Source organism: Megalobrama amblycephala, linkage group LG18 (genome assembly GCF_018812025.1).
Source record: "Megalobrama amblycephala isolate DHTTF-2021 linkage group LG18, ASM1881202v1, whole genome shotgun sequence".
Taxonomy (NCBI): domain Eukaryota; kingdom Metazoa; phylum Chordata; class Actinopteri; order Cypriniformes; family Xenocyprididae; genus Megalobrama; species Megalobrama amblycephala.
This window is the reverse complement of record NC_063061.1, coordinates 22206012-22227651: the sequence shown is the minus strand read 5'-3', so window position 1 is coordinate 22227651 and position 21640 is coordinate 22206012. Positions and strand designations below refer to the sequence as shown.

The following is a 21640-nucleotide window of genomic DNA, read 5'->3' as shown; positions in this document are numbered from 1 at the left end:
CGCATACTTTGAGGTTTGAACAAACTTTTTCCAACTTTTGCATCGTTTGCGCAACAAAGTCAAAAAAATGATACCACCAATTGCGTGACTTGATGAGGAGAGGTGTGCTGTTATACTAAGCCATATCTAAGGACCATATATTAATGAAAACCAGCAATTGCCTTGACACTAGAATTAACATGGCTAGTTTTCAGAGGCAAGCGTCATTTACAATTTCTTTCTTGTTCTCTATAATAATTCATATTTGCAATCTTATCTTCTTTGATATGTTTTATGATTTACTTTTAACAGCTACATCAGCTTATTTGACAAAAAAATACTCCAAACTCTTACTCAGCAAAGCAGGGTGCTCAAAGCAGGCTTGGACTGTGCAAAAAAACAGCCCAGAAAGAAAGACACAGTAAAATAAATCTGAAGAAAATGGGGCAAAAGACAAGACAAATAATCAGAGCAAAATTGGGAGAGACAGACAGAGAAAGCAACACTCTTAGCCGGCTCCAGACAACTCTCCATCCCGTCCCGTGGGGACGTGCACCAGCAGAGGGGGAACAACTCAACCCTCGGCTCAGGTTCTGAGTGATATTGTAATGAGCCAGTTTCACTGGCCCTTCAACAAACCCCCCCAACACACACACACACCTCAACCAGCTCCCAAGGCCCCCGAGCGGCTCGCTCCATTCCGTTTCATCACACTTCAAACGGGCCTGGCGCGCTCTGCAGGCCTGCACCAGACCAGGGGACCGCAACATCTGCATGAGGTGGGAGGAGGGGAGGCGTGTCTCACGGGGGGACACGCAGTGTCTCGGAGCAGATGTCACAAGAACCTGAACAGCAGGACGGGGGAGGGATGCCGTGAGGCACATTGCAACAGGTTGAGAGACAGCGAGACCATTTTTGCTGCATGGGGACCCTCTGATCCAGATCCTTCCCTGTCGCTGCCCCCTTCTGCCCCCTTTGACAATAAAATTAGGTAATTAGTTACCCTCGCCCTAATAAGCTAATCATGGTCCATGTGCTTTTTCTATTATTAAAGTCGTGTCGTCCCGGGGTGCTCCCCAAGGGCTTCTCGTGCCATGCAGGAGATGGTTAGGACACCGGGGTGGGTCCGGCTGGGAGAAGACACGCTCCAAGCCTTTGTTTCAACAGTCCCTCTGGCACAGAAAGCATAGACCCGCCACTAAAGATCCCTTAAATAAAGTAAATAGACCTCTTAAGGGGGAATCAAGCTGTCTGTCACAACACTTAACATTAGCTCCAGGCCTGGTCCTTTTATAAGGATCACTTCTGTCATCATTTTATATCATACCTCCCAGCACTAAAACTTGCTCTATGGAAAAACACTAAGGCATTATTGACATAACAGTACGACTTTCTGTAAAGCTGCTTTGAAACAATGGCCTGTCCACACAAACATGGCTATTTTCAAAACTGCAGCCGTTTCTATGCGATTTGGTCGTTCATCCACATGCAAATGCAGTATCCGGTCACTGAATCTGAACTTTTTTTGGCCAGGGTGAAGATTTTCAGAAACTCTGGTTGCAGTGTTGCTGTGTAGACCTTTTTTCCAGGCTTCTGATTGGCCAACATGGCTTTACGGTTAGGGTTATATCGCCACCTGACAAACTCTGTTTCTAGGCCTAAATTTGATTTGACTGTTTTTTTGTTTTTAATGACATGTCAGGAATAAAGAAAATTTAAAATACAATGACAAAAAATAAACAAAAACTAACAAGCAAAAACTACATAACCTTAATGAAGACTTTCATTAATAACCTTAGACTAAAATTGTTATGTGGGCGAAATCCAGTCACTTCAATAGGAATCTTTGAATTTTGCTGAAAATTTCACTGAAATTTTGTTAATGTGACCACACTTTAAATACCTAGTGCTACGATAGTGCTTTCAGTCACTGAAGTAGCAAGATTTTATATATATATATATATATATATATATATATATATATATATATATATACATACATATATATATCACAAAGATGACATTACAAAGAGGAATATAACTGACAGATCCTCTGAAATCAGAGTGATCCAAATGTGATCCGCGCAGTGTAATCAGGCAGCGCTTGCACTAATTACTGCAGTGGACCAGTTGTACTCCCAATTACCAGCAGATACGCCAAAGCCTGCATAGAACAATCAAGCACAGCGTACGCTCGACTAAACTGATTCCCCATGCTGTTGTCAGATATCTTCTGCTGCAGTGGGCCTTGATTGGAAACAAATACCTTTCGCTGACCTCCAACGCCGAATGTGGCGGCAACCGAACAACCGCTGATTCACCCTCAACTCTTTTGCTCTGCGTCCATGTACTCGATCTGCTACTGTGGCTAAATGTAATTAGAGAGCACATTAAACTTTGCCACAGCACTTTCCAACATCGTTTCCGTTCGTTTTGTTGCCTTTATTTGTTTTGCAGAGTGAGGCATCCCGCAGAGCGTGGAGACAAGCTGCCGTGTTCTTCTCATTACACATTCAGACTGTTTTTGTCACCCAGTCGACTGGTGCCTCCAAACAGCTGTTTTCCCAGGCAGTATAAATAAGCATTTGTTCTGACATGAAGGGGAAAAGAGGAAGAGAGATAGATGGGGTAGAAAAGCCAAGCTCTGAACAGGCAACATCGGGAAAAGGAGAGAGGATACCACGGAGGCTTTGTAGTGGGTAAAATATTCTTATTATAACCTCAATAGCCAAGCAACAGATAACATATTACGCTGTTGACTATTCAGTCAGGATGTTTAGAAGAGATTTGAATACTAACGCCGAGCATAAGCGTGGTTTTAGCTATTTTCAGCTGTGATGGTCCTTTCCAACTTATTGCTTGATGTTGAAGTTGAGCTTGGCAGCTGAAATGTCTCTGCGCTTCTTCTTATCCAGAAACATATAAATAAATAAATGGAGTCAGGAGCATCACTGAAGGGTAACAGGCCTTCACTACATCAAAGCATTGTGGGTACCAGTGGTATGGGCGTACAAATGCAATAGCACTTTTATCACACACCAGTAATGAGGGATAACTTCACCACACTAATGGCAATCCCAGCAACCCCCATTCATTTTTTATCAGCTGCAATTACTCATTTCTGTTGATACTTCTCATCAATTTCTACCCTTTAACACGGAGTAATGCAAGAAAAACTCCTGAGTTATTTAATATTGTCACACGGGACTAGGGACAGACATGAAGGATGAGTTCAACACAGAGCTTTATTGAAAATCGCCACAGAAAAGAACAAACAGGAACGTAAAGCAACATAGTTGAGAGAGTTATTGAACCTAGCTGCTAAGTAACAGTCTTTGTTTTCCAGATTGGCAGAGCTGAAGAGGAGGATAACGGGCAGATGAAGTGGACCGAGGAGAATCAGCAACAACAGGTAAGTCCTTTACTTGTTAAAGATGAGGCTAGACAACTGAGGGTATGTTTACAATACAACAATGTACTAAAAATGTAAAAGTTTTTCCTGTTTTTTTAGTGTATAGACGACAATGTTGTCAAAATGACCCCCATTCACAAGGATCCGCGAAAACAACTAAAACCCCTGTATTATGCATGCCAGGCCAGTAGATGGCAATGTCACTTTGTAAAGAAACACTACACGCCTATAAACTGAACATGTAATATGCATGCGCATGACATCAGCGTTTTCACAAATTCGTGTTTTTTGTTGTTTACATGGAGATTTTATTTTCATTTGTGTCATTTTCAAAAACTTGCACTTTAAAAAACGTTTTCAAAAGTTTGTTTTCAGGCCTCTAAAATGATGTTGTTGTGTAAATTAACGGCCAAAACACATAAAAAGTTTTACGTTTTTACCTGAAAACGGTGTCGTGTAAATGGCCCCTAGGGGCTTTCGCATCGAATAGTTCTAGGAACTCAGTTATAGGAACTAGCCACTAGGACAGTTCCCCGGGAACTAATTTATCCCCCGGGCCATGTTCCTGGTCGCATTCGCACCGGGAATAGGAACTGTGAAGGGGCCGACAGCGGCGTCTTTAAAGGTGCCCTCGAATGAAAAATTGAATTTATCTTGGCATAGTTAAATAACAAGAGTTTAGTACATGGAAATGACATACAGTGAGTCTCAAACTCCATTGTTTCCTCCTTTTTATATAAATCTCATTTGTTTAAAAGACCTCCGAAGAACAGGCGAATCTCAACATAACACCGACTGTTACGTAACAGTCGGGGTGTACGCCCCCAATATTTGCATATGCCAGCCCACGTTTCCAACATTATAAAAAGGCATTAGACAAGGGCAGCCAGTATTAAGGTCTGGATGTGCACAGCTGAATCAACAGACTAGGTAAGCAAGCAAGAACAATAGCGAAAAATGGCAGATGGAGCAATAATAACTGACATGATCCATGATAACATGATATTTTTAGTGATATTTGTAAATTGTCTTTCTAAATGTTTCGTTAGCATGTTGCTAATGTACTGTTAAATGTGGTTAAAGTTACCATCGTTTCTTACTGTATTCACAGAAACTAGAGAGCCGTCGCTATTTTCATTTTTAAACACTTGCAATCTGTATAATGCATAAACACAACTTCATTCTTTATAAATCTCTCCAACAGTGTAGCATTACCCGTTAGCCACGGAGCACTATCAAACTCATTCAAAATCAGAAGTAAACAATATAACAGTATACAATACTCACATAATCCGACGCATGCATGCCGCATGCATGACGAACACTTTGTAAAGATCCATTTTGAGGGTTATATTAGCTGTGTAAACTTTGTTAAGGCACTGTTTAAGGCAAGCGTGAGCTCTGTGGGCGGAGAGCACGGGATTTAAAGGGGCCGCAGCATAAAATCGGCGCGTTTATAATGATGCCCCAAAATAGGCAGTTAAAAAAATTAATAAAAAAAATCTATGGGGTATTTTGAGCTGAAACTTCACAGACACATTCAGGGGACACCTTAGACTTATATTACATCTTTTAAAAACATAATCTAGGGCACCTTTAAGTGCGGCATTTAAAAACACTAAAAACCAGTGGATGGAAGATGCCATGGTCGGAGCTGTGTTTGTTGTGTGACGTGGGTTTCGTGATAACGGAAATGGAATGAAAAATGCCTAATTTAAGCAACTGAAAGAGCAAAAAGTGGAGCTAAAGCAGAGTTCAGACTGCACGATTTTCAAAGTAGTCGGGTCACTGTTCTTTTCACACTGCATGACTATCTTGGCCAGCATTCAGTCGCTGCTGTGTTCACACTGCACGATGGATCGGCGACAGAGGGTTTCACACTGCATGACTTTACAATAGGAAGAATCGCCGACAACTCTGTCTGGCACGCAAACTAGGGATGGGCGATATGGCCTAAAAAAATTATCGCGATAATTTCAGGTATTTATTGCGATAACGATACCAATGACGATAATATATACAGTATATATATCAATTTGACGGACAGTAAAAAATCTATCATAATCAATTATTACCCGTCATTTTAATTTTTATATTATAATGATAAGACATTTGATAGCTTCTGATTTCGTACACATTTTCATTTTTATTCATGAACTTGCAGGATAAGTTGATAGGCTTTCATCTTGATAGGCTTTTCATTTTGATCTCGCTTTCATCTTGAACAGCTTCATCCTTTCCTCTTTGCAGAACGAAATACATGAAAATATGTTGAAAGAAAGTAGCTTACCGAAATCGTCAGTGTTGCAAGCATTTTCACTTAACATTAACGTTATGTTAACTTGTACCTCAGAATTCGTTTGATAGTCAGCAAGAAAAATAACAAAACGAACCATTTAAAACAAAACGAACTAGATTAGAAACTGATTTATGTAAGTATAAGTATCACAACTTTATTATTATAAAATATACCTAAACCGAGTGCTTGCCTGTGTGGTGAATCATTTTATTCTGTAGACTGAACTCGCGCTTTGCTGCCACACTGGAGCGCACTCGCCACCTACTGGACAGGGTGGGAATTACATTTACAAACTACATACTACATCAGCCTCAGTAATCTGTCAAAATGACGGACGGCCTTCATATTTTTTTCCGTCATTGCTAAAAAAAAAAAAAACCGTTAACGCGAACTCTGATATATATAAATATATATATATTTCACACGACCGCGGTGGCGCGGTTGTCATGCCGACCGTAAGAGCCCTAATTGTATCAAAAAGTAACAATCCCAACTATGTCTTCAGATAGTTAACAAAATATAGCTGTGACGCAGCTCTCCGTGTACGCGCTTCGGATGAGTACACACAAATCTCCTCACAGTGCGCGCGAGTTATCTTTTGCGTCTTACAGTTGAATGTTTAAAGTGGCAAGGTTTAAATGGGTTTAGTTTAAACACAGATAGCAGCGTGAGATGTTCAGGTCTCACCTGCACTCGCGCGCTATCAACACCCGGGTGATGACGGCGTGAATGACATACGGCTCACTCACTGAACATTTGTTTATAGTGATTATTATAGTTTGCTCCGCATCTGATTTTCTATAACCAAACCAGTTCCAAATTGTGGCGGTAGCTCCTCGCTTAACAACAAACTGCTCCTCAGCCTCACATCTTTTTAGTCGTGCTTGTTTTAACTCCGTGCGTGAACAGTGAATCGGTCTCGCACGAAACTACGTCAACAACTAGACTTATCGTAATTATCGAGAGGAGACAAATTTTTATCATGAGGAGAATTTTCAACGGTATTTATCGCAAACGATAATATCGCCCATCCCTAACGCAAACTACGTTTCCAAACACAAGCGAGATGTGACAAGGAAACAACGCGATATCACACGTGCAAGACCGGAGTTTTCACGTGAGACTGGGATTATTATTAAAAATGGTAGCCCGCAAGAAGCTTGCAATATGAATTGCCTGTGCGCTGATTCGCAGCGAAAACAAGAAAAGGAAAAGAAGAATATGAAACGAAGCCATGCTTGCTGATATTGTGGTCTATAACTCCTCCCCGAACTCCCCGCAGCTCTGTATCTTGCTCCCTCATTGGCGGTAGTTTTCAGTCAGAACACTTTTCACACAGCAGGATTTTGAATCGCCAACAGGTCCAGATATTCGTCGCCGATTCTCTCAGATCGCGTCTTTGCTCATTCACACTGCGTGATTGTCACTCGCGTGAACGAGCACCAATTTGCCTGTGATTTCGGGCATTTGTCGGCGATTTCTCAAAACCTGTCGGCCAGCCAAAATCGGGGCTAAAATCGTGCAGTCTGAAATCGGCTTAAGAGACGAAATCTCCTATGATGACAACGTTCAGTATTACATATCATCGAGGCGAAGAAAAGAACACACCCTGCAGACAACAGGTATATGCCGTTATCACTGTTTTCCATGTTCATGAAGTAAATATGTTTATACAGCTTTTTAAAAAGGCCGTGTATCGGTTTTTGACATGCATTTGACCAATCAACATACACTTACATCAATGATTGTTCCTATATTGCTGGTTTAGACCCTACTCTGAAGTAGGAGCTAATTTAGTTCCCCCAAAAGGAGTTCCTAGAACTAAAATCATTCCTGGGTACTTCAATAGTTCTAGGAACTATGAAAAGTTTCCTCCGGTGCGAAAGCCCCTTATTTGTGGGGAAATGGTGGGGTAAATGGTGACAGGTAAGCATGATTAGAAGTACGGTGATTGTGAAGAGAGGAGTTTAGGGATGGGTTAGCTCGTGACAAATATAAGAAACAGATGGATGAACTGTAGAAGAAAACTAATAAATCTTCTAATGGTAAAGCTGTACTTCAGTTGTGTTTCAGAATATTTATTTCCCGGGACATAAAAACAGCTCTAAATAAAATATTTTTTAAAATGTGTTTGTTGTTTTTGTTAGTGATTCACGGTTTTTAAAATTGAGTCTTTACTAGTCATTTAAAGGAATAGTTCACTCAAAATAAAGATTCTGTATTCATTTACTTACCCTTTTGGACCCATTTCTAAACCTGCATGACTTTTTTCTTATGCAGAACACAAAAGAATTATAAAAAGATATTTTGAAGAATGTTTCAACAGTTTTTTTCAATAGGGGTCCAAAACAAGTTGGGGAAAATAAACACTGTTACATTTTTACAGGTTTAGAACGACATGAAGGTGAGTAAATGATGAATTATAATTTTTAGGTGAACTCTCTCTTTAAGAAAGAGATGATGACAGGGTAAAGTGGAACAATCCTGTATAGTCTCATGAAACTGTGGAGGGGGTGTTCAGAAATATCTTTCACACTGTGATTCAACAGCATACTAATAGCCCTCTAATTAAACATCGTCTTCACTCAGTAGTTCTGAAGTGATGTGCCAATCATTCTGCAGGAACGCATCACATCCTGTTATCTGCCAATCACGAGATGCTGAGTTCATGACAGGTGCCTACAAAACCGCTTTCTTAAAATACGTACCTTCTTTGCTTCAAACCCACAGTTGGAAACGGAACAGAAAGAGCACACATGAACATCCTGGTGGAGTTCCATGCCGTTTATGTAGATTAAGTGCATAATAAATAAGTAAAACTGATAGCTACTTTCAGACATTAGCCTGAGGGGATAAACATCTATTAGCAGATTAAACAAAAATAATAACTGCAAGTCACTCATCTTAAAAAGCAGGAAGTTAAAAGACGCCAAGCTAAGGGTGGTGGTGGTGGGTCATTTCATGTATCCTTTCAAAACAATTGACAGAATTTTTCATGAAAGAGAAAAGAAAATCAACATTTTCATTATTCAGTGGCTGCTCTTTTTTTTTGCAAAGAAAGTGACACTTAAGAGAGACACTAACCACCCTTGATAATCTGCAGAGAACCCTTAATTGAGAGTAATTAATTACATATTTATGGAAAGAATAGTTTCAGACAAGAGAACCGTTAAGGAGTCCTAGCAAGTGCGACAAACAGGGAGTTTAAGTGCGGTGAGCAGGGAGAAGCTGAAAGTGACAGCTGATCCTCTGGGAGCCATAACTCCGGAGAGTGAGGGCCACAGAGAATACAGGTGTTCACACACAACTGGGTTGAAACATAGCCTACTGGTGGTGAGCAACATAATAATGGATTCAGGGTCTGACAGTGCGAGTAGACACAGCGTTCACTTGTGCTTTGAAATCTGGACCAGTTGCTATCAAAGAGATGCTTCACACACCAAGAATGAAACTAGAGATGAGCTGAAGATTTTATACTACATAGTCATGAGTACAGCAGCTACAAGAAGACACTCAGCAGATGATGTCCAACCTGCTTCCATCATGCCCAGCAGCCAATTTTTTTTTTACCGTTTTTGAAGGAAGTCCTTTTTGATACAATAGGTGCTCAAGAAACATTTCTTATTATCAACGTTACAAACAGTGACAAACATTTTTCTCTAATCTCTAACATTATAAATGTCTTTAGACTCAGATTTAGTGTCCCTGTTCCACTCAGGGAATCTAAGATTGTAGCAAGGTGCAAAACACTGTAAAATTGTATTTTTCACTCTTTACTATCACTTTTAATCAATTTAATGTGTCCTTGCTGAATACAAGCATTAATTTCTTGTATTGACCCTAAACTTTTGAACAGTGGTGTATACACACACCTAATTCAGCAACACTGTAAATACCACTGTACTGAAATCTGCTATACCTACCAACACAAAGTCAACAAACAGTGCTCTACTTTTTAGCAATTATTGACAATCTTAGACTGGTTGTCAGAGCTTAAACTCTACTTTCCTGATTTCATTTTTACACTATGCATTTAAAGGCAAGCTCCCCATGAGCCACAACATCTAGCCAAGGCCCAAACATGGCGTATTGATTTTTCTAATCTGTTTACTCCTCTCCTGCACTTTTGAGTAGACTGCTGGAGAGCCTGGTTTGCCCTGGGGCGTTTAGTGGGGCCCAGCATGTTTCAGCTTTGATCATCGTTCAGTCAGCGGATTAACATATGCAGACTCTCTTCCTCCCTTTGTCGTCAAGCCTACTAATAAATCTATGGCTTCCCTCTGATCAACTGCGGGCCGTGAATCAATCAACCCACCTCACGTCCTAGCCGTCTCCACAAAGATGGGATCTCTTTGTCTGTTAAAAATGCCAAGAAATCTAACATGCTGTATTCGTGCAAAAAGTAAGGAAATAATAATTGAGTTATGATTGTGCAGGTCTAGTCTTGCATGGCTAGACATTTGACAAAAAGGCATAACGTCTGTTCTCATTGCACTGATTAGCCAAGAACTGCCATTTATATTTGATACACAAAAATCTGAATTATCAACATGATCAAAACATTGCTGAAAAACCTGTTGTACGCAATCTTCTACATGCCTTCTCTCACTGAATTGATAGTTCATACTTTGTTATAACTTTTTATTTGAATAACTGTTATATTGTTAGAAACACTACTGAGCTGAAGCAGCTTAGGTTTACTTCATTATACGCATTTTTTTTTTTAGAAGTAGAGTATCAAATATAATACATCAGGCTTACATTAGTATATCTCTTAGTCATCATTGTACTACACTGCATTATATGTTTTGCCCCCATAATAAAAATTTCAAAGCTTTCATCATAAAACTCAGCATTTAATTATCATCTTCATTAGAAGCAACTGCACCAAATTGCATGTCTTTGCTCAGTCTGGGCCTCTGAATAAATCAACTCCAAATGAGGTAGTTTAACACCATCTCATGATGCTTTTTTGCTCCCTGCTGTATGTGTTCATGTGTTTTGGAGGAGGCGTGGCTTTGGAGACACTATGAAGGGAGGGTGGGATCTTATGCTTTCAAAGCTAGCTCGCTATTGCTAGCCTCTCTGAAAATTGCCAACCCTACCTTTAAACAGGTAGGGGCTGTTTTACTGACACTTTTTATCCACCTTCTGAAATCCTAACAAAGTGTGAAAATATGTAATGCAAAAAGGCAAGTCCTAAAAACATAAGTGACTATATACAATACATTTCCATGGACTAGCTTCATTTGTCTTGAGAATGAAATAGATCAGAGAGCACCATTTTCTGTTTCAGTGGTAGCCGTGCACTACACCCTTTAAATACAGACACGAGAGTCTATGACCTCATATATTAGTCTGCGCTGGAAAAAAACAGCATTCAGTTTAACAAAAGCAAAAGCTCATCAGGGACTGTAGAGGATTGGCCTCATTGGCAGCTGATGGAAGTAGGGCACTAATGTTTCCACTGCGCATTAGCTCTGCTAAATATTTTCTGCCCTCAAAAACCCATAAGCCACTGACTCTGATACACCTTCTAATGAATTAAGTTATCTTAAAGGGTTAGTTCACCCAAAAAATGACATTTCTGTCATTACGTACTCACCCTCATGTCATCCCAAACCCGTAAGACGTTCATCTTTGGAAAACAAATTAAGATATTTTTGATGAAATCAAGGGTTTCTGAACCACACAGAGGGCGGCGTCATCATTGCACCTTTTGAGGTCCTAAGACATCATTAAAATAGTCCATGTGACTACAGTGGTTCAACTTTAGTGTTATGAAGCAACGAGAATACTTTTTGTGCGCAAAAACAAAACAAAAATAACAACTTTATTTAACAATTTGAACTGTTGTCATACGCAGTTGACGTAGTGAACGCAGTGCAGGCTTATGTGTTTATGTCCGAACGCTGACTCATCGTTGGCCGGCTCTTGCGTCAGCATCACACTCATGCATCATGCTGTAGTCAGCACTGAATATTTTAAAGTGTTAGTTCACCCAAAAATGAAAATTATGTCATTAATGACTCACCCTCATGTCGTTCCAAACCCGTAAGACCTCCGTTCATCTTCGGAAACACAGTTTAAGATATTTTAGATTTAGTTCGAGAGCTTTCTGTCCCTCCATTGAAAATGTATGTACGGTATACTGCCCATGTCCAGAAAGGTAATAAAAACATCATCAAAGTAGTCCATGTGACATCAGAGGGTCAGTTAGAATTTGTTGAAGCATCGAAAATACATTTTGGTCCAAAAATAACAAAAACTATGACTTTATTCAGCATTGTCTTCTCTTCCGGAATCCTTTCCATTGAATTGATTCCACTGAATTGATTCCATTGAATCCTTTCATCTGTCGCCGTTGGTAATGCACTTTTACGTTGCCGCGGTTGTTTTTGGCGATTAGGATATCCGCGACATTTTGCAGCATTGAAAATACATTTTGGTCCAAAAATAACAAAAACTACGACTTTATTCAGCATTGTCTTCTCTTCCGGGTCTGTTGTCAATCCGCGTTCACGACTCCGCTTCTTCTTCTTCTTCTTTCCTGTTTTATGGCGGTTGGCATCCAGCTTATTGGTGCATTACCGTCGTAGTTTTTGTTATTTTTGGACCAAAACGTATTTTCAATGCTTCAAAAAATTCTAACTAACCCACTGATGTCACATGGACTACTTTGATGATGTTTTTATTACCTTTCTGGACATGGACAGTATACCGTACATACATTTTCAATGGAGGGACAGAAAGCTCTCGGACTAAATCTAAAATATCTTAAACTGTGTTCCGAAGATGAACGGAGGTCTTACGGGTTTGGAACGACATGAGGGTGAGTCATTAATGACATAATTTTCATTTTTGGGTGAACTAACCCTTTAACAATGTCTTAATACCTTTCTGGACCTTGTGGAATGACGTTGCTGCCTATGTGTGGTTCAGAAACCCTTGGATTTCATCAAAAAATATCTAAAATTCGCGTTCCGAAAATGAACAAAGTGCTTACGGGTCTGGGACGACATGAGGGCGAGTACTTAATGACAGAAATTTCATTTTGGGGTGAACTAACCCTTTAATAATCACTAAGCCTACATAAACTAAGACCATCATCCAAAGAGAGGTGAAAATTCAATTATCCAGGTACAATAATAAATGTTAAGCTTTACTGAAATCATTTGTAGCAGAAAATAATTTCAACCTATTTCTTAGTTTGTTAAAATAACTCAGAAATTACATTAGCAAACAATATACAGAAGCTCAAACAACTATTCTGATCTCAAAAAGGATGATTTAGAAAAAATTACAGCCCAAATAACCAATTTTTTTTTTTCAATAATAATTCCTGAAAACAAAAATATGCAATTCATACTTTTAAATCCTTTGAAACACCGGCATGGTTTACTTTCATTGTAAGTGCCTTACTGTTACTACGAAGTATGCTTTTTTAAAACATCAAAAATATTGTCTGTGGTAATCAGAATTATCCCCACAGGTGCTCTTGAAACTACTTAATTTACACTGAACATTAAGATCATTAAATATAACAAAATATGCATAGTATTTTACTATAAATTTGTGGTTCAATATTAAAACTTCATCATGAGACTGTCAAATGAGACAACAGAGAAACACATCTTCCATGAGGCTAAATAAGCACATGCTACACATTGCACAGGTAATGGGCAGAAAACTGCAGTGAACTAAGTCCATAAACAATCCTGTGCGAGCAGCAAGGAGTACAGCGACCTTTGAATTTGGAGTTGAGGCCCTATTAAAACAGAGCCCAGCTTACTGCCAGGACGTGCATCCCCTAACCGTGGAAAAGCAATCTCGCAGCAACTGCTAGGCAATCAGCAGTGCACCGTGCGGGGTTGAGACAGCGATGACCCGCTGATTCCACAACAGCAGAGGTGAACCAGCCTCAACACACTGATGAGCGCTGCACAAACATCAAACAGGCACAGAGGACCTCCCTACGACCTGCTTCGGCAGCCCCGGCTGACGCCCGTGCCTTTTATTTGGGCTGATAGTGGAGGATGGATTGGCAAATATCGATCACGGCAGTGTTCGTAAAACTCTCCCTTCAGATTTGAGAGGTGATTATGGTTGGACCCAGCTGATGCCGCTGTGTGTCCGAGTGAGTGTGTGTGGTGGGTGATTGTGATCAAACTAAGAATCCAAACATAGCACAATCTCATCGTTTGCGAACTGCTCTTACCCTTTAGATCATTGTTTCCCAGAGTTTTTGCCTTGCGTACCCCCTACAGCCCCATTAGTAAGGCTCAAGTACTCCTTCACTCACATTAAAAACTAAAATGTGTTTCTTTTAAATGGATAGTTCATCCAAAATTAAAATTGTGCCATAATTTATTCTTCCCTTCATGTTGCTCCAAACCTGCATGGCTTATATATAATACATAGTTTTATTTTTTTCCATACAATATAAATCAGTGGAATCCATTGTTGTTGTAGACTCCATAGACGTCTTAACAGAAACATTCTTCAAGATGATAAATGATAATAATATTCATTCCAATTCTATGACAGGAAACTCCACACCGCAACTATAACGATAGTGACACAGAGGAACAATATTGTGGAATCACTTTCAACTGATGAATAAAAAAAAAAAACATTAACAGCCAATTAGAATCCAGTCTGCTTTAAAGAGCTCAATCATTTAAAGTGATAGATGACGTAGCTGCAATACGCACTTACTGTATAATAAACAGAATGTTACCATGTGTTGGTGTGAATGCTATATTGTTATCAGATATTGTTAACTATAGGCTTTACATTAAAAGGACATTGAATGAAAATTCTGTCATCATTTATTCATCCTCAAGTTGTTCCAAACCTGTATTAATTTCTTTCTTCTACTGAACACAAAATAAGATATTTTGAAGAATGTCAGTAACCAAACAGTTGAAGGACCCCATTGACTTCCATAGTATTTTATAGTATTTTTTTTTCTCCATACTCTGTGAGTCAGTGGGGTCTATTAACTGTTTGGTTACCTATATTCTTCAAAATATCGTCTTTTGTGTTATTATACAGTTCATTTTCGGGAGTTGAAACTTGATGGAATTTAATTATCATAGAAGTTTAACAAGTATGTAAGATCACCTAAAATTGAAATACACTGACATTGAACATGTTTTTAAGACTTCTCAGCAGACCAAATCCATAAGTTACACTCAAAACTTTGGAGTCTACATTTTCATTCTATCCACCGACCACCAAACCCTACGCACATGATTCTGGGATATAATAGACAGCAAAGGCATGTTGCAGTTGAATGAGAACATTGGATTCGGACGTGTCTTGATGCCTTCCTACCTCTGTTTGCTGCATTTTTCAGCTCTTGGGGAGCCGAAATTGAAAGTACCCACTTGAACTTTCACAAACGCATGTTCCTCTGGTTGAGTCTTGATGAGGAGAATCCTGGGTAGAAACAAAGACAATAAAGGTGAGAAAAACACTGACATTACAGGGCCACAAATGCAATAAAACTCATTCTCAAAATTCCAACAGATATCGGAATCACAGATAACACCTCCTTCATTTCCAGCAAGTCTCTTTGTCGGAATGGAGACACCAGTAAGGAACAGTGCCAGTGGACTCCAGACGGGCACTCTCTCCCCCCTTGTGTTTGCAATAGGAAAGGAGTGTTATTAATTAAGGATACGAAGCAGATTTTGACAAGGGTTCCCGAGTGGCAAGCGGTGTGGATTCTTGGCGTTGACCTGGCCCAGCGGGGGTAGCATGCGCGTTTGAGGAAGGGGGTGGAGGAGGGTTGTGCTGGCTCCATGCTGGCAGCCAGGCCTTCCACGTCTGCGTTGGTGCTTTGAAGTGTCACCTTGAGAGAAGAGCCAGTGGCCGGGTAGTGGAGGGAGCAGGAGCAATGAAAGGAGTGGCACCACTTGCGTTGCCAGACACGGCGCTTTTAATATTACATGGGCTCCCGTCCATCTCTCTACACATGCTGGATATTGCTTCTACTTGATTTATTCAGAAAGTGGATCTTTCTCTGCTCCGTTTCATGCTGTGGTTCAAGTTAACACCTGTGCAGGTTTTAGCCAGCCTTCTGCACTTGAGTATGGTGTGTCAGGTTCTCTGTAACTTTCAATGAAAAGACATAAAGTGTCCGTCACAGCGATGCTTTAACAGCAAATTGAATGGTTCAATTAAGATGGGCTGGCAGTTCCAAGTCACATCAAGCCGTGACGTATATACTGCAAAAATGTCACTATATGTAATGGATAATGCTTATTACACAGCTACTCATCAAATAAATAAACATGTGGACAATAAATAATTGAGTTATTTTATAGTAAGGTGACCAGATTTCTGAAATGGAAACGGAAACCGACGACATTTCCTGTTTGAGTGGTCAAAATATCACCGAAACCTCATTCGTTATTACCTATTAATTAAAAAACGGGAACAATACATTTTTGAATGTGATTTAAAAAAAATAAATAAATATTACTACAGTAATAATTATTATGATTTAGTTTGATTATTACGATTTTTGTTCTGGTTTTAATACAATTCACCAAAATACTATGACACTATTAATAGTAACCACTGTAAAAGCAGTTCAAAACAATATGCCTATTATGTTATAACAAAAGCACATTACAAAAATGAAACAAATATAAAAAGTTCAGATAAATAAAACGGCATTTAACAAATATTTTTTTAACATTTATTATTAAATTTTCACAAGGTGTTTATACTGTAGGCCCTATACATAATTATTTTGCATTTTAGACATTTTAAGCACAAAGTAAGTTGTAAGTGTATTACTATTTATTTATTCATATTTGAGTGTACCTTCACAATGTGATATAGATATATTTAAGATGTGTGTGTAAATTCTGCGTTGTGACTGCGGAACTTTTGGGGACGTTTTAAAATTGTGCAAAACAATCCCACACCCTGTTGAGGTCCTGTTATAAAACACATACAATAAGTATACTTTAATTTAACAAAAATAGTTAGTATGTTAATACCTTGAAGCCGTTAATGATGTTTCCTTTTATAATTTGCTCTGGTCCAGGTTACGTTCATCGTGAAGTAGCAGCACGCGCGCGACCACGTGCAACAGTGTAGCTGCACAGCTCCCCCTGTTGGTGAACATAATCACTACACGATTACGCCGATAACCAACACGCTGCTGTATATTGATCAGGCTTTTTTGCAATGTATTTGCGGTTGTTTTGAATTTGAACAACCTGTAAAATAGGGACATTTCCGGGGACAGAACACCAAAAACTGGGACTGTCCCTGGAAAACGGGGACGTCTGGTCATCCCAATTTATAGGCTAATCTTATCTGGATATACCTTTAAAGGGTTAGTTCACCCAAAAATGAAAATAATGTTATTAATTACTCACCCTCATGTCGTTCCACACCCGTAAGTTCATCTTCGGAACACAAATTAAGATATTTTTGTTGAAATCCGATGGCTCCGTGAGGCCTGCATCGCCAGCAATGACATTTCCACTCTCAAGATCCATTAATGTACTAAAAACATATTTAAATCAGTTCATGTGAGTACAGTGGTTCAATATTAATATTATAAAGCAACGAGAATATTTTTGGTGCGCCAAAAAAACAAAATGACATATTGATGGCTGATTTCAAAACACTGCTTCATTAAGCTTCGGAGCGTTATGAATCTTTTGTGTCGAATCATGATTCGGATCACGTGTCAAACCGCCAAACTGCTGAAATCACGTGACTCTGGCGCTCCGAATAGCTGATTCAACTCAAAAGATTCATAACGATCCGAAGCTTAATGAAGCAGTGTTTTGAAATCGGCCATCAGATTTCATCAAAAATATCTTAATTTGCATTCCGAAGACGAACGAAGGTCTTACTGGTGTGGAACGACATGAGGGTGAGTAATTAATGACATTATTTTCATTTTTGGGTGAACTAACCCTTTAAGCTTCTGCTAAGGAATAAAAATAATCAGTGTCAGCCTAGCAACAAAATAAACACTGCTACATTATTACAGTGATATTAATACTGAAGTCCTCTGAATTAATTTTCACTAGCTCTGGTTGCCGCCATTGCAAAGCTGAATGCCGTGATTGACCAATCAGAATTGAGTAGGCCAAGTGCAGTCACATTAGCGAAATTTCATGGGTAAGGAGAGAAGAAAAACAAACTCCCATTGTCAATAGTGTAGTGATGTGTGACGCACAAAAAATTCAAGCAGATTTGTGTTGGTCCGCTCGAGGAAATCTTGGAATTTAAAGGATTTCGCCAGCGAAAATTCGCCTAACAACGTCAAATTTACATAGGCGGCCTATGTATAGTATAGGCCTACATATTGTACGACATACTTTAAAATATAAAAAGTTAGCTAAAATTCTGTCCATATTTAACAACAAAAATGGTGTGTGGACAGTGGCTGCAAAAAAAGTAGAATTGCTGGTGTATCTGAAACAGGAGAAAGGTATTTTGAAAGGATTTTTCACACCCGTCCCAGATCATAAATAGCCGTTTTAACTCCCCTGATTAGTTCTGACATCCGCAGCCTTTTATCTCTCCCTCCATCTTGCTTTTTTTAATCAGATTAACCCAAATGGGCATGCTTTAATGGCCCCTTTTTTAGAAAAGCCGAAAGAGGATGATAATTAAAATAATTAAACCACTGGGATTGGCGCGCGCATCCCTTGTTCTCTCTCTCTCTTTCCCCTTTTGCTCTCTTTTCCTTTCTTCTCCCCTTTTTAAGTTTTGAGTCTACTTGGCTAACAGATTCAGAAGTGAGGAAAGCACAAACCACCCTCAGTTAATTGAATTTACTCTCATCTCAAAGGTCTAACTACGCAAGCTTTTCCCCCCTCCCGTGAAACCGGATTTAGAGGTGTGTGTGTGTGTCAGCTGTCTAAATCTGATTGCAGGGGTGGGCTCAAGTATAAACGCTCATATTCATTCTTTTTCTGTGCACTTTGCATTTAGCTAAACAACATAAAGCAAAAAGTATCCTCTTTAACGATTATTTATTCATGGACTTTTAAGCTATTAATGAGGACAAATGAAGTCGTTTTTAGGAGTGTCAGTATGAAATATGCTTACAAAAATGATCTTGTTTTGCATTTCTGCTTCAGCATGTGTCCATGTGGAATAAACAAAAACATTTAAATATAACCGGAATTTTAGGATGCCGAAAAATGAGCATGATACAGCATTAAAATAATATTTTATGATTTTTTAATCACACTGAGACGCATCAATTCCTGGAAAGATAAGGGGGGAAATGCAAAAATAATAATTATTCGTGTTACTTGTAATTAGTTTTGCCTTAACTGGGCTTCTAATTATACCCAAGACCTAGATACTAGGCTACAATACTGAAAGTATTTCACACATTTTCACAGTTGGATACAGTTATCCTTTAATTATAATTTTCAAATGCATAAAAAAATAAAGATGAGCCCTTGATACCAGGAATCTACAGCACTTTCAAGAGAAAACGGAGAAATAATGAAATAAAAATAAGACTCTTTATAGCCCAATCATGACTGCATGGCACTGCTTTAACTCCACGGCTTGCCTCCTCCTGTGTCCTGACAATTTCACTGGGTTGCATTTCAAGTTGGCAAAGAGAGAAGAGAAAAATCCCTTTGCTGTGAATACTTAAGATTTATACTTAAAATTTCATACAATCTTTGAAAACATTGAGGAGCAATTTCATATTTGCACTGACATCTAATTTCTCAAGTAGATTCTGAAATCACAAATTGGTATGGATTCCCTCTGCGTCCAATTATTCTGCATCAGTTTCCCTGACCCCTCAGAGTACTGCTAAATTAAACATAAGATTTTTTTTTTTTTGACTCAGTCATGAAATAGTCCTACATATGCACACGTTTGATAAACTAATCTTACTTTCTCAGTTGTAGTAGCTCTCGTCGTGTTTCGCTCTGCCACTGAATTTAAACAAGACGCGCAGAGAGGGAATAGTTGCACCATATGTGCCATACATATGTTTAGGTCATGATCTACATCAAATATAAGCTGTATGAACTCCATTTGGTTCACAGACTTTACAAATATATGTTATTTGGACATCTGGCTTAGTAGATGAAAATTACTGCGTTTAGGTAAATAATTTAAACAAACAATAATAGCTAATAGGCTAATCTGGTAGGAAAACATTAAACCAAGCCAAAACTGGATTAGCAGTGTCATTAGCTAGTTTTTCAGCCTGGCCTGCTGTAATGTACTTAAACCACTTTAAAACCAGACGAGGATAAAAACCAGCAAGCTTGTGTAACGTTAGATTGATTCAAGCTGGAGGTTTTTTTTTCGACCAGGACAACTACTGAATCTTACAGAACTATATGTTTTTCGCGAGGAAGGGCAAAAACTTACTTGTAATCTATCGTCTGACCTCAAATGAACATGGATGCTAATCTGCAGATATGCTTGAGCCGTTACGCTCAGGAGAATCAATAGCGTTTCGACTGCACCTGTTGATTGATAGTTGATAATCAAGAGCAACAGTGCCCTCTAGTTGTCGATCATGTGAAGAACCTCTTTGTGGATCAATGTTGCTGTTGATTATCTGCTTACTTTTAAGAAATATTTCATTGGTCATGAAAAATTGTGCAATGATGAAATGAATTTTTTAACAGTTTACCAAACTGTTTTATCAGCGTTTTTGGCAAAAAAAATAATAATGACTATATTTCAAATGTCTTCAGGTAGGAGAGGAAAAAATGTTAAAATACTATAATCCTAAATATTATTTGAAACTTAAAGGGATTGTTTATACAGAAATTACATTAAAGGGTTAGTTCACCCAAAAATGAAAATTCTGTCATTTATTACTCACCCTTATGTCGTTCCACACTTGTAAGACACACAAATAAGATATTTTTGATGAAATCCTTAATATTATGAAGCAAAGAGAATTCTTGTGAGCCAAGAAAACAAAATAACAACTATAATCAATAATATCTAGTGATGAGCGATTTCAAAACACTTCACGAAGCTTCACGAATCTTTCGTTTCGAATCAGTGGTTCAGAGCATGCATCAACTGATCAAACTGCCAAAGTCACGTGATTTCAGTAAACGAGGCTTCTTCATAGACATATATCTATGGGCTTCTTTACGTTCCGAAATTTCAATGGTTCACGTGACTTTGGCAGTTTGATGCACGCTCCGAACCACTGATTCGAAACGAAAGATTCATAAAGCTTCGAATCTTGAAATCGCCCATCACTAGATATTGTTGAAAAAAGTCATTATTTTATTTATTTATTTATTTATTTTGGTGCACAAAAAGTATTCTCGTTGCTTAATAACATTATGGTTGAACCACTGTAGTCACATGTTTTGAATGTCTTTCTTTTAATTATCTTGACATGAAAGAAGAAATTTGAACAAAATGTCTTTTAAATACAATGTCAATAAGTGACTAAAGATGTCAAACCTAAAGACAGACAAAAAACACCATAAAAGAATCAAAAAAAGTGGTTCAACTGTATGGTGTTTCAAGGTTTTCAATTCTAATGCATTCAATTATAACTAATTAAACATTAATTCAAAGTAGTATGCACACATCTTCTGGAGCAGAAATAGCAGTGTGTCGGTTCTTTTGCATTTCAACTAATTACAATTAAATTATAACAAAAGAAGTGAATTTGAAACTGAAATGCAATGAAATTCATACATTAAGTGTGACTAAAATGTGCCCAAATGCATTTTATACCTAAAAACCCAAATGGCAATTGTCTGCCTGTTGTCTTTGTAATGTATTTCTGCAACAAGCATTGCCCATTTAAATCAGCTTCAAATCAACAGCCAAGGAAGTGATGTTTTTGTGCCAGCATAGCTTGTATGCCTCAAATTGCATTTCATTTCTATGCCAGACATCAAAGCGAAATTAATCAAGGCAGAAAATAATCAAGACAACCCCAAATC

The 21640-nt window shown here is 38.6% G+C and overlaps 1 long non-coding RNA gene across 2 annotated transcripts in view; it reads right to left on the bottom strand.

The window, feature by feature from the left end:
• The window catches only part of LOC125253297, a 32471-nt gene extending 12124 nt beyond the window's left edge, over window positions 1–20347 (bottom strand). Inside the window, exons 1-3 of one of the 2 annotated variants that reach the window (XR_007181404.1) lie at window positions 20085–20347; window positions 16709–16822; window positions 15030–15134 (exon numbers count right to left, since the gene is read on the bottom strand). This is a non-coding gene — a long non-coding RNA (uncharacterized LOC125253297). Of the gene's footprint in view, window positions 1–15029; window positions 15135–16708; window positions 16823–17092; window positions 17149–20084 lie in introns of those variants that run through there. The other variant, XR_007181405.1, reaches the window with a different exon arrangement.
• Between the last annotated feature and the right edge of the window lie 1293 nt (window positions 20348–21640).